This window comes from Eupeodes corollae, chromosome 1 (genome assembly GCF_945859685.1).
Source record: "Eupeodes corollae chromosome 1, idEupCoro1.1, whole genome shotgun sequence".
Taxonomy (NCBI): Eukaryota; Metazoa; Arthropoda; class Insecta; order Diptera; family Syrphidae; genus Eupeodes; species Eupeodes corollae.
In genome coordinates, this window is record NC_079147.1 from 294,540,878 (window position 1) to 294,553,844 (window position 12,967).

Sequence of the window (12,967 nt, forward strand, 5' to 3'; positions counted from 1 at the left end):
ATATAATTGGATGTTTTGTGAGGCTTCCAGTACGATTGAATAAAATAGCTAGCTATAGGTATCAAATCTCAAGTCGTAGGGTTACTGTGTACGTAAGGTAGGTATCCATAGAGGTCGGTAGGTGGGATAGTATACCTCTAAAGATGTAATATAAAGTCTTCGAGGACCACTTATTTTGGAAATTGGCTTTTCTCTATCACAAAGATCTACCTGTTTGCGGTATCTAGCCCTTTCCCTTGTGTGTTCATTGAAATGCTTTTCAAGTGCATGAGTTTTCTGCAGAAATGCGTACAACATAGAAAATGAAAAATCTTACATTCTGATGATGACTTCATGGAAGAAAGAACCGAGTGTGTGGCAATTTTTTGAGTGATTTTTGGTCTGGGAATTTGCTTTTTGTGTCTATTGAAAGCCATTATTGAACAGAAAAAAAAGGAAATATTTCATCGGAAATTTTATTTCAAAAAACACAAAACTCAGCGCTTTAAATTTTGCCAGTAACAAATTCTAGTGTAAGATAGTCATATACTCTTTGCATGATGCATAACCAAAAACAAAAAAGGAGGAGATCTGCTTAAGCTTATAATGGAAAAAAGATTTTTTTGGAAATCCAAATCCAATCCAATTTCCTTTGTGTACATTCCGATGTATTCTACAATAAGACATAAGCTATCCACATCACAGAAAATATTAGTTTTCATCTCGTTTCACATCCTTCAAAACATTTTGGAAACCAACAAAAAAAAAAACAAAAATCCCTATACACAATAACATCAGCGACAGAATTAATGTTTTTCATAGGAAATAGGTTTTTATACTTTTTTCTGCTAAGAAAAAACTGCTTTTTTTTCTGCATGCTTTCTGATGCTGTTTTGTCATAGAGACCACCCAACCAACCAACCAACAAACCAACCAACCATCATCATCTAGCTTACCAGAAAGAAGCTTAACGTGTTAAAGTTACAACACGTGAGATTTTTGTTTTGTTTTTCATCTTCTTCTTTTTTAAATCCATGCCACATGAGTACAGCTTCGGGACAAATTATTGAAACAGTTCTTACTTTTAAGTTTAACTGTTTTTTCACAAGAGTGAAGCTAAAACGATTGTTATCGGGTCAAAAAATATCTCGAAGACCGATGGCTCCTTAATGAGCAGTGCACAACACACATTTTTACATCCATTAGAGAAAGTTAAATTATTGCAATCGACATTTCAGGACTATTTGTTGAGTTTGGCATCTGGCTCACTTACTGAAATTGCGTGCCTTCAGCTTTGACAAATCAATTCTTCGTTGAATCTTTGAGACCTTTTAGACCATTCGATATAAATATTATAAGTTAGGTTGAAGTTTGAAAACAACAGAATAAGTGCTGGTGTGCCCCAGGGCTCTTAACTTTCTTACTAAAAAGAAAACAAAAAGAGGCTGGGATGCGACCCACTCTGATAACTTCCCATCACTTTTGTCGATTTGTCTTGCTTAAAAGTTTGTAATATTTTCCACATAAAGAAATAGTTCAGTTTGAAAACCAAGTTTTGTTGACCAGAATTTTAGAAGCATTTCATTAATTTTTACAAATTGGATGAATGAAATTGATTTCAGAGATAGCTATCAAGAACCGACAATCAATTTTTACCAAATTTGCGTACTATTCTTGTAAATTTTATTTTTTCCTGAAAAAAACGGACTGCTGGATTTGTATAAAAAAAAATACTGAATATTGAAAACAATATTTTCTGTGAAATAAAAAGAGTTTGAAGAAAATGTTTTAAATTTAAAAAGCTTTTTGAGTTGTAAATTTTTACCAAGTTTTAGTATTGTTTTTTGTTAGGTTTTTATATTTTGTAAAAAAAACTGTCAATGATATTTTTATTAAAATTTTACTAAATGTTAAAGACTTTATTTTTCGTTTCACCAAATTGTTTAGGAGATAAAATCATTTTGTATTTGTAAAATTTTCGAGGTGACAAATTTTTTTTTGTTTTTTTTGATTTATAAAAAACCGTTAATTGGATTTTTTTTTCAAAAAATATATTTGTTTTGTATCACGTTATAATATCTTCTATCTTAATATATATAATTCTTCTGTGAGTGTGTATGTCACTGAACTTCTCTTAAACGACTGGACCGATTTTGATGAAATTTTTTGTGTGTGTCCAAGGGGTTCTGAGAATGGTTTAGATTCACAATTTTGTCCGCTGGACAGTGGTTTTTAAATTAATTTTTTATTTATTAGTAGTTGTTGATTTTGGAATGTTTTACATTGGATCCGACAGACGGCGCTACCATCGCAGTGTCAAATCTTAATATATATTAGTCGCCAAGATGCTGTTGGTCAATTCGCAAGGACGTTGATGTACACTGATGTTCATACATTTTTTACATGGAATAAACAATCAAAGAATTGGGAACCGCGGAAACGAGGCATTTCAGTACCAGGATTCGCTGATATATTTAGGACAAAAACTTTAGGTCGATTATATACAGTTCATCCTAAGCAACGCGAATGTTTTTTTTGCGTTTATTACTGGTTAACGTCCCTGGACCGACGTCCTTCCAATATTTCCAAAAGTCAATGGTACTTCATACGACTCTTTCTTCGATGCGTGTCGTGAGTTACATTTATTGGAGGATGATAACCATTGGGATCTCACACTTGCATATGCAGCACTGAGCTCATCTCCACAACAAATTCGTCAATTATTTTCAATAATATTGACAACGTGTTTCCCGTCTGATGCATCTGCTCTGTGGAACAAATATAAAGACTAAATGAGTGAGGATATTTTTCATTGGACTAGAATTACTAATCAAAATCTTAATATTGAATTCTCCGCTGAAATATACAACAAGTCATTAATAATGATTGAGGATATTTGTATTCTTATTTCAAAAATGCCGCTCATCCATTTTGGAATGCCACCGCCGAATTGCCCAGCAGTAGACACCATCAACAGCGATGTTCAACGTGAACACCAGTTCGAAAAGAGTTCTTTGGCTACTTTTGTTACGGAAAATGAACAATTCCTTACTGCTGAACAACGAAATGTATATGATCAAATTAACGTTTCAATTGCAGCACAATAAGGTGGATTCTTTTTTTTTAGACGCTCCAGGTGGCACTGGTAAAACATTTCTTATCGCACTGATACTTGCGCGGATTCGATCTCAAAATCATATTGCATTGGCCATTGCTTCATCAGGCATTGCAGCAACGTTACTTGATGGTGGACGGACTGCGCATTCAGCACTTAAATTACCTTTGAACTTTCATACAAATCCCGAAGCAATGTGTAACATAAAGAAGCATTCAGGCATGGCTGAAGTTTTGAGAAAATGTAAAATTATTATCAGGGATGAATGTACAATGGCCCACAAGCATTTGCTTGAAGCTCTCGACAGGTCCCTGAAAGATATCAAAAATAATGCTCGGCTTTTCGGTGGTGCTCTACTGCTGCTGTCTGGTGATTTCAGACAAACATTACCAGTCATTCCACGCGCGACATATGCAGACGAAATAAACGCATGTTTGAAAGAATCTTATCTATGGCCAAGTGTCACTAAATTATGCATTACTATTAATATGCGCGTTCGAGTATCTTTCCAGATTTAAGACATAATTATACTAATCATCAAAGGCTGCAAGAGCGAGCTATTTTAGCTACAAAAAATTTAGATGTTGAAGCCATCAATTTTAAAATACAACCGTCATTGCCTGGTGATGAAATTACATTTAAATCGATTGACACTGTTGTTGATCCTGACGAAGTTGTCAACTATTCTGTAGAGTTTCTAAATTCACTAGATTAACCTGGAATACCACCACATAATTTGCGACTGAAAATTGGCTCACCTATAATTTTGCTTCGAAATTTAAATGCCCCAAAATTGTGTAATGGCACGCGATTAGTTGTAAAAAAAATCATGGGCAACATTCTTGAAGCCACTATTGATTCCTTCAGATTCACCTATACCATTCAAACGTTTACAATTTCCAATCCGCTTGGCATATGCTATGACTATAAATAAGTCACAAGGCCAAACAATGACAATTTGTGGCTTAGATTTAGAAAACCCATGTTTTTCTCACGGCCAATTATATGTTGCGTGTTCCAGAATTGGAAAACCATAGAATTTTTATTTATTTATACACCTCAGGGTTTAACCAAAAATATTGTACATTCAATGGCATTACGATTAATTAAGTTTTTGTAAATAAACAAATATATTTTTTAAGTAAAATAGTTTGAGTGTAAGCTTTTTTACCTTTAAGTTGAAGATTTCATTACACATACTCACACGCTATCGATTAGTCTAATTGTAATAAATTTACATGTAATGACGTTAGATATTGTCATAACATTTGAATAATAATTTTCATCAAAATGGTCCAGAATGTTTTAGCTTATTAAAAAAAGACGTGTAGACAGGACAACGTCTGTCGGGTTCGCTAGTCTATATATAAAAGTCAATGCGACTTTTCGTTGTAATGTTATAACTCAACACTGCCTTTACCGATTTGGCTAATTTTGGTCTTGAATTATTTGTGGAAGTCTAGAGAAGGTTTGTACGTAGAAAAAATTTAAAATAAAATCTTGAAAAGGTGTAAAATCAACTATACTCCCATATACAAACAATTTGTACTATACTTAAAGAAATCCCGATTTGTTGATTACCTTGGAAATGTTCAACGAAGCTGTAATATTAATTGAAGATATGTGTCTAATGATTGTAAATAAAGCATTAGTAGGCAATAGTAGGTAGTAGATAGCTCTTCTCAATATAAGACGTGTTTCTATTTTGCTCTTTCAAAATGTCGAATATTTGTGCTAAATGTAATCAAAAAATTAAGCGCGAATATTTAAGTAATAGTTTAGTCTGTGGTTCTTTTTACGGACGATTATTTCATAAAAACTGTGCTTATATTACCCAAGAAAACCTTAACATTCTTACAAATCCTAATTTCTTTTGGAAGTGTTATTTGTGCTCCCAATCAAATCTTGCTAATTTCATTTTGCGCTATCCGGAACTATCGGATAGTGTCATCGGCTTAAAAAGAGAAATCTCTTACTTAAGAGAGCAATTAAATAAAAGTGCTAAATGTATGGATGAAATTAAAAATGATTTATCAACAATAATTGTTTCAAAAAACGGAATAAATATTCCTGATGATTCATCTATAAATAATAAACAAATAAATTCTAATGATACTAATATCTCAGTGAATTCTAATGCATGTATTCATAATATATTGCATTTAATAAGTGATAATCTGTTGCCCGCAAATTCAAACAATAATAGTGAACCGCCCTTAAGCCACCCTTCTCATAATATAACGCCTGTAATATATGACAACTTATTGTCTACAATATCAAACCTTCCACCGTTCAGAGAAAATTCAAACTCAGTAACTGAAATTGTAAAGAATAAATATCAAAACTTTCTTCCTAACATACATACGTTACAGACCTAATAAGGTCTTTGGTTCTGACTATGCATCGTCTCTCAATGTTTTACCCTCAATCAAGTGATATTCTACAATACATTTTAAATAAAACTGGAATCCCCATAAACGTTATGAAATGCTATTAACTAGCAAAAAGGATGCTGAATTATCATTGCTCAAACACGTCAATTTTAAGCTAAGCATTCCGTCTAACAAAGTTTACAGCGTTATGAACGCTTCAGTGTGGCCTTGCTTCGTACAGATTAAATTCCTTGTCTCACATCCAAATAACCAAGACTCTCAAAACAACAACATAATAACTTAAATCAACCACAAACAAACACATTCCTCCCCTTAAACAGTTCAACCGTAATACTCGCGCTTCTAGGAATGCTCATCAATATACCCTCGAGCCCATCTTCGGTCGTATTGTCAAGTACAGAGATTCGTTCTTTAGCCGTACTATGCGAATGTGGAATGCCTTGCCACACTCTGTCTTTCCCAGCTATTGCAATATTCAGGAATTAAAAACCAATGTGCACCGACATCTCCTTTCAACCTCTCTCTCCCTTTCCTAGTGCTCACACTGTGTCTACATAATAAGGGTAATTTATATCCCCTTGAGTGTGCGCTTATTATAAAAAAAAAAAAAAAAAAATCTCTTTTCAGCTCGCTCTTCTTCAAATGACTTTCTGATGTACTATCAAAACACCCGTGGACTTCGTACCAAACTTCAACAAGTTCTACTCTTTTTAACATCAACTCCATATGACATAATTGCTCTCACGGAGACTTGGCTGAATGATAAACACCACGATGCCGAGATGTTTAATGATGATCAGATTGCTGTTTTTCGCAAAGATCGTAATTATGAATTACTTGGATTTAAAAAAAGAGGTGGTGTGCTAGTAGCTGTGAATACCTCTCTTCATTGCACTAAAATTGAATTGCCTTGTCAATATGATACTTTCGATGTCGACCAACTAGTGCTGAATATTAAATTTGATTGTATTAATGAAATGCTTCTTATTATCTCTTACATTCCACCTTACCGACTTACTTAAGGTGGCGCTACAGTACTGTGTGAACTAGGGCCTCAACCAACAAACTTCTCCATCTAGCTCGGTCCCTAGCTAGATGTCTCCAGTTTCGCGCTCCAAGTTGGGTGGGGTCACCTTCCACTTGTGCGGTCCGCGGTTTTCCTCTATTGCGCTGTCCTGTGGGTGCGGATTCGAAGACTTTCCGGGCCGGAGCATTGGTTTCCATGCGCTCTACGTGACCCAGCCATCTTAGTCGTTGGACTTTTACTCTTCTGGCTAAGTCTACGTCGCTGTATAGCCCGTACAGTTCGTCGTTCCATCTTCTCCTCCACTCCCCTTCGATGCATACGGGACCGTAGATCACACGAAGAACTTTTCTCTCAAAGCGACCCAAGGTACTTTCATCCGCTTTTGTCATGGTCCATGCTTCTGCACCGTATAGCAGGACGGGGATGATAAGGGTCTTATAAAGCAACACTTTGGTCCCTCGAGAGAGGACTTTACCACTCAATTGCTTTCTTAGTCCAAAGAAACAGCAGTTAGCAAGAGTTATTCTGCATTTGATCTCAGCGCTGGTGTTGTTTTCTGCGTTTACAGCGGAGCCTAGGTAGACGAAGTCCTTGACTACCTCAAAGTTACGTCTGTCGATTGTGACGTTTTGACCAAAACGTCGGTGTTTTATGTCATTTCTAGACGACAGCATGTACTTTGTTTTGCCCTCATTAACCGTTAAACCCATTTTTGCCGCCTCTGCCTCAATACTCACAAAAGCCCCATTGACATCACGCTGAGTTCTTCAGATTATGTCAATGTCATCAGCATATGCCAGTAATTGGACAGACTTTTGACTAGTGAATCTATAGTGTTGACGTGTGAGCTCTGCACTATTCTTTCAAGCACGATGTTAAAAAAATCGCATGACAGCGCATCACCTTGTCTAAAACCTTTTTTGACATCAAAAGGTTCTGTTAAGTTGTTTCCAACCTTTATGGAGCAACGTAAATACTCCATGGTCATCCTGCACAAACGGACGAGTTTGGCAGGGATGCCAAAACTAGACGTGGCTCTATACAGCTCGTCCCTGTGAAATCGATGAAAAGATGGTGGGTGTCGATTTGGTGTTCTTGGATTTTTTCCAGGATCTGCCGTAATGTGAAAATTTGATCGACTGTGGACTTTCCTAGTCTAAAACTACACTGATAAGGACCTATGAAGTTGTTGACGATTGGCTTTAGACGTTCACATATTACGGCAGAGAAGATTTTATAGGCGATGTTAAGTAGACTTATTCCTCTATAGTTGGTGCAGTTTAGAGGGTCTAATTTTTTCAGGATCGGGCAAACAATACTGAGGTTCCATTCATCGGGCATGTTTTCTTCCGACCATATCTTACAGATAAGTTGGTGCATGCTCCTAACCAACTTATATCCAGCTGCTTTAAAGAGCTCGGCATTCAAGCCATCTGCTCCAGCGGCTTTATTAGACTTCAGCTTAGATATGGCAATCTTTACTTCGTCTAAGTCGGGAGGACGGGATTGTTGGCTTTCGTCGTCTATATTGAATGGATCATCCTGCCTGACAGCGGAATTCAGTTCTTCGTCGCCGTTATACAGTCTGCAGAAGTGGTCCTTTCATATCCTCAGCATTGACTGAGGTTCCCCTATGATGTTTCCACTTTCGTCTTTGCAGCCTTCGGTTCTAGGTTTATGTACCTGTGAATTTCGTTTCACCTGTTCATAAACCTTTCGAACCTTATTCCTGCTCTTATACCTCTCAACATCTTCGACCGCACGCTTCTCATGCCCTTCTTTTTCCTTCTGAGAAGTCGGCGTTCCTCTCGCCTCTTCTGCTCATAGAGCTCACGAGCAGCTCTCGTCCTTTTATGCAGCGCCGCTTTGAGTGCCTGTTGTTTGGCTGCATTTGCCTGCCGACATTCCTCATCAAACCAGGGGTTCCTTGTTGGTGGCTGTTTGAAACCCAGCACATCAGAGGCGGCTTCTCTGATTGCATCTTGGCAATTACATTCCACCAAGTAGCTAAAAAATCGTAAAGATAATCAAAAAATAATAATTTTAGGAGATTTTAATTTGCCAAATGTTAAATGGATATACGATGAAGATGAAAATAGATTAATTCCTTTTAACGTTATACTTAATCATGATTCTGAAGTTGTAGATACCTTCGCACAATTTGACCTGAGGCAAATCAATCATTTTCAGAATTCTTGTAATAATATACTTGATTTGGTTTTCGATTATGCTGAATTGTGCGTAGGCATAAACGACTGTATTGTTCCCCTTTTCAACAATACAATACATCATGTTGCACTCAGCTTACATTCAGAATTTTATAATTTTTTCTCACCTGAGACTTCAGACTTAAATTTTAATTACAATTTTGTTGAAGCTTATTTGAATGCAATTTATGATTTTTTGGATGGTACAAATTGTTCACCAATATAGATTTAAATGACTGCTATAATTTATTCATAAATATTCTTAATATTGCGATGGACTTATATATACCCAAAATTAAGAAAATCAATAACCTAAAACCTGTGTGGTTTAAATAAATTTCTTTACAATCAATATCTGTTTTGTGTTGAGTGTGATTTAAAAACAAATAGCAAACGTTTTTAGAGGTTCATAAATAATAAAAAAACAATCAAATGGCATTCCCAACCGTATGTGCCATGACGGCATTACATCATCTGACATCTCTGTTGTATGTAACTTGTTTGCTAAACATTTTCAGTCGGTTTATTTAGACAGTTGTCCTAATTTACCTAATGCTACAAACATAAACACTTCTGAAATTGAGTTAGCGTTGCCTAAGTTTAAGGGTGATAAGTGACGTGATATTGACGGAATTTCACCAATCACTTTACGAATGTGTGCAAATGCGTTGGCTGTTTTTTATTTTTAATCACTTGCAAACGGCGAGTTTTTAAATGCTTGGAAACGTTCAACAATCACACCTATTTACAAATCAGGTGGTAGACAAGATGTTTCAAACTATCGTCCAATTTGTAAAATTGCTACGATTCCCAAATTTTTTGAAAAGTAAGTTTATGACAAATTAACTCCTTCTCTTAAAGCAATGATTTCACCATACTAACATGGTTTTGTAGCTGGTAGATCCACTGCAACTAACCTCACTATTTTTAGTAATTTAGTGTTGAATGAACTTGAGAAAGGTTATCAGTATGATGTTGTCTATACTCACTTTTCTAAAGCTTTTGACAGAGTCAATCATGGTGCTTTACTTATGAAGATAACTAAAGTAGGTTTTCACTCAATTTTTTTAAAATGGCTAAATTCATACATAAGGGATCGTATTCAGTACGTTCGTATAAATAACATTATTTTTGCAAAGAAGCCATCTTGGTCCTCTTCTTTTTTTGTTGTTTATAAAAGACCTTCCTAATATGTTTTTAAATTCAAAGTGCTTGATGTACGCAGATGATCTTAAGGTATTTCGTTGTATACCTAAAATCTGAACATGATTGTTTTCCTCTGCAACAAGATCTTGATGTTTTATCGGACTCGTGTTTAGCTAACTGTTTACATTTGAACATCTCCAAATGCCAAAGCCTCACGTTTTCGCGAAACCATCGTCCAATTAATTTTATCTATAAAATCAATCATATGCCATTGTCCGTTATAAACTTTAAAAAAGATCTTGGTGTGATTTTTGATAAAAAACTTGACTTTGTAAAGCATATAGATTTTTTAGTTGCTAAAGGCAGTTCAATGTTAGGTTTCATATTGCGAAACTCAAAGGAGTTTTCCGATCCACACACCTTAAAGTGTTTACATATTGCGTTTGTAAGGTCTAATCTTGAATACTGCAGTGTAATCTGGAATCCTTCATATTTTCTTCATTCATTTAGAATCGAAAAGATCCAAAAACGATTTACGAGATTTTCCTAACTATGAAACGAGGTGTAAACTACTAGGTATTTTGCCTCTTAACATTCGTAGAAAGTATACAGAGGTTATGTTCATTCAGAGGTTATGTGACAAAGTAGCAAATCATATTGATTGTTCACAAATTTCATCTCTAATTGGGATTAATGTTCCTGCGAGATTGTTTCGAAACCAACCATTTTTTAATGTTCCATGTCATAGAACTGTGTATGCTTCCAATGAACTAATATCCAGGTGTTTAAGGGAAACAAATGCAACATGATTGATTTTAATGTTAGTAGATATTTATTTAAATCAAATTTATTGTTAATTCTAAATAACTTTGCTGGTGGTAATGTTTAAAATTTTAAATTGTATGTATTATATTATCTAGTAATCACTAAAGTACCTATTGTAACTTTTTTTGATGAATAAACTAAACTAAACAATTGGGTATGATTTTTCAACTAAATATCAAATATAATCTATCAACGTATACAATAATTTGACTTTTTTGGTCAATAGCCTTTCCATGTGTTTGGCTACCCTTGATTTAGGAAATATCGAGAAAGTATTTAATATTAAATTAAAATTATTACTTTTTTAACAACTTTTGAAGTTATAATAACCAAAAAATTAAGTTTTGTTCCTATTATTTTGACCATAGCTGTAAGTAAATAAATGTTTGCCTAATCTACTTCCTTTAGAGATAAAATCAAAAGAATGAAACAAATATAAAATAGTAGAAATTGCAATGTAGTTTAAGTGTACCTTAATCCTTTAATCTTTCTATAAAATTGTTTCGGAGAAGAGAAATTCCTTTCAGATTAAATTTTTGATAAAAATGTCTTTATTCATGGTTTGATTCACAAAACACCCAAACTCTCTGAAGTTGGCTTCATCTAGAAAAATATAGACTTGTAAAAGGAATAAGTAAAATAAGAAATGTAGAAGTTAAAAAACTTATCACATTTAAATTTAAACAGCGAAACAAAATAAGTCTTATCATTAAGTCCTTTTGAGTACAGACAAAGTAGGTTTACAGTTTTTCAATATGAATATACAAAGAATTTATATTGCATTTGTCTTAACTTTTTTTCTTGTTGGTTTACTGCAGAAACAAAAACATCCTTTTCCTTATTCTCCTAGTGTCCTTAGAATCAATTTTGTATAACGAATAAAATCCTTTTCTTCAAACAAAATACATTTTGACTGCATAGCAAAGTCGTTTAAATTACTCGCCTTTTCGCAAAACTGTCGTATCCTTTTGTCTTGTGTCCTTGTTGATTTTCTTCGGCTTCTCACTATACTCTTATTCGTATGCTATTGTAGATTCATTTTCTCTTATTTTATCTTGTTGATTAAATAAAATACCACGTGATAAATTACTTGCAATTTATTGCACAAGAGATTGGTATGGTTGTCCAATTTTATAAAAAGGAAAACAGAAACAACAAACAAACTGTATATGTATAGATTGTTGGAAATTGTATAAAACCTTAAGTCGACATTAAGAGATATTACAAATAGACTTCCCCTTTAAAATGGTATTTTGTTCTTTTGTTTATTTGTTTTTGTATTTTTATTTGTGATTATGGAACTTAAAGGTACAATTTTGTATTAATAAAAATTTCGAGTTCATTATTGTAGAAAAATCTAAAATTCGATTTTTTACTTGAATTTAAGGATAATAGATCAATTAATTTTGAGACTAAATTTTTGAGCAATCAGTTGAAGCGCTGACATTTGAAAAGTTTCGAGAAACAAGCCATCAAAGATAATCGATGAATACTTTTTTGTCTTTAAGAACTAATTTTTTTAATATTAATAATCAAAGCACAGAAGAAGTCTTCTTGAAATATAGCCTATAATTCATTTAAATAGTTCGGAGGTAGTTCTTATTTGGCATACATATTCTCCACAAAAGTTTACTTAACCGATTTTTGCAAAGAAAACAGAAAATCCTTTTTATTGGTAAGAAAAGTGAAGGGGCCAAGTGGCATTTCTTTTGAAGTTCTTAAAAGTTGTTTCTTCAGTTGAATCTGAAATAGTTTTGTATATAAAACCAGATATGCTACTGGGGAATGAACTGCATTTGATTCTTTAAGTTTTAAGTGTTTTCAGTTTAATTTTAATATCAATATATCTGTATATTAAAAGTCTACTTCGAAGCATCCTTTATAAGAATAGGGCCCATATTTTTATATTTGTTATATCTAAAGCTTTTTTTAATCAAAATGTTTTAAAGTGTGATAAGTTTGCCTTGAAGAAGAGAAAACGATCGAAATTGATCATAATTCATCATGTTATCCACCTACCCTTCTTTTGCTTTCTAAGGGTATCCATTCGGTTACTAATTTTGTCTGCCTCCAAGCGTTTGTCATTCGCTACTCTGTATCCTTTTTTTCTTTGTCTTTGAATGAGATAATCTGACCAAGGTATGTGTAGTCTTCAACGTGTTCTAATATATTGTTATTAACACTAACTGGATCAGAAGCACCATTTGTCATAATTTTAGTTTTCTGTTGATTTGTTGACAACCCAATATTCCCGCATTCCGATCACAGTTCGTTC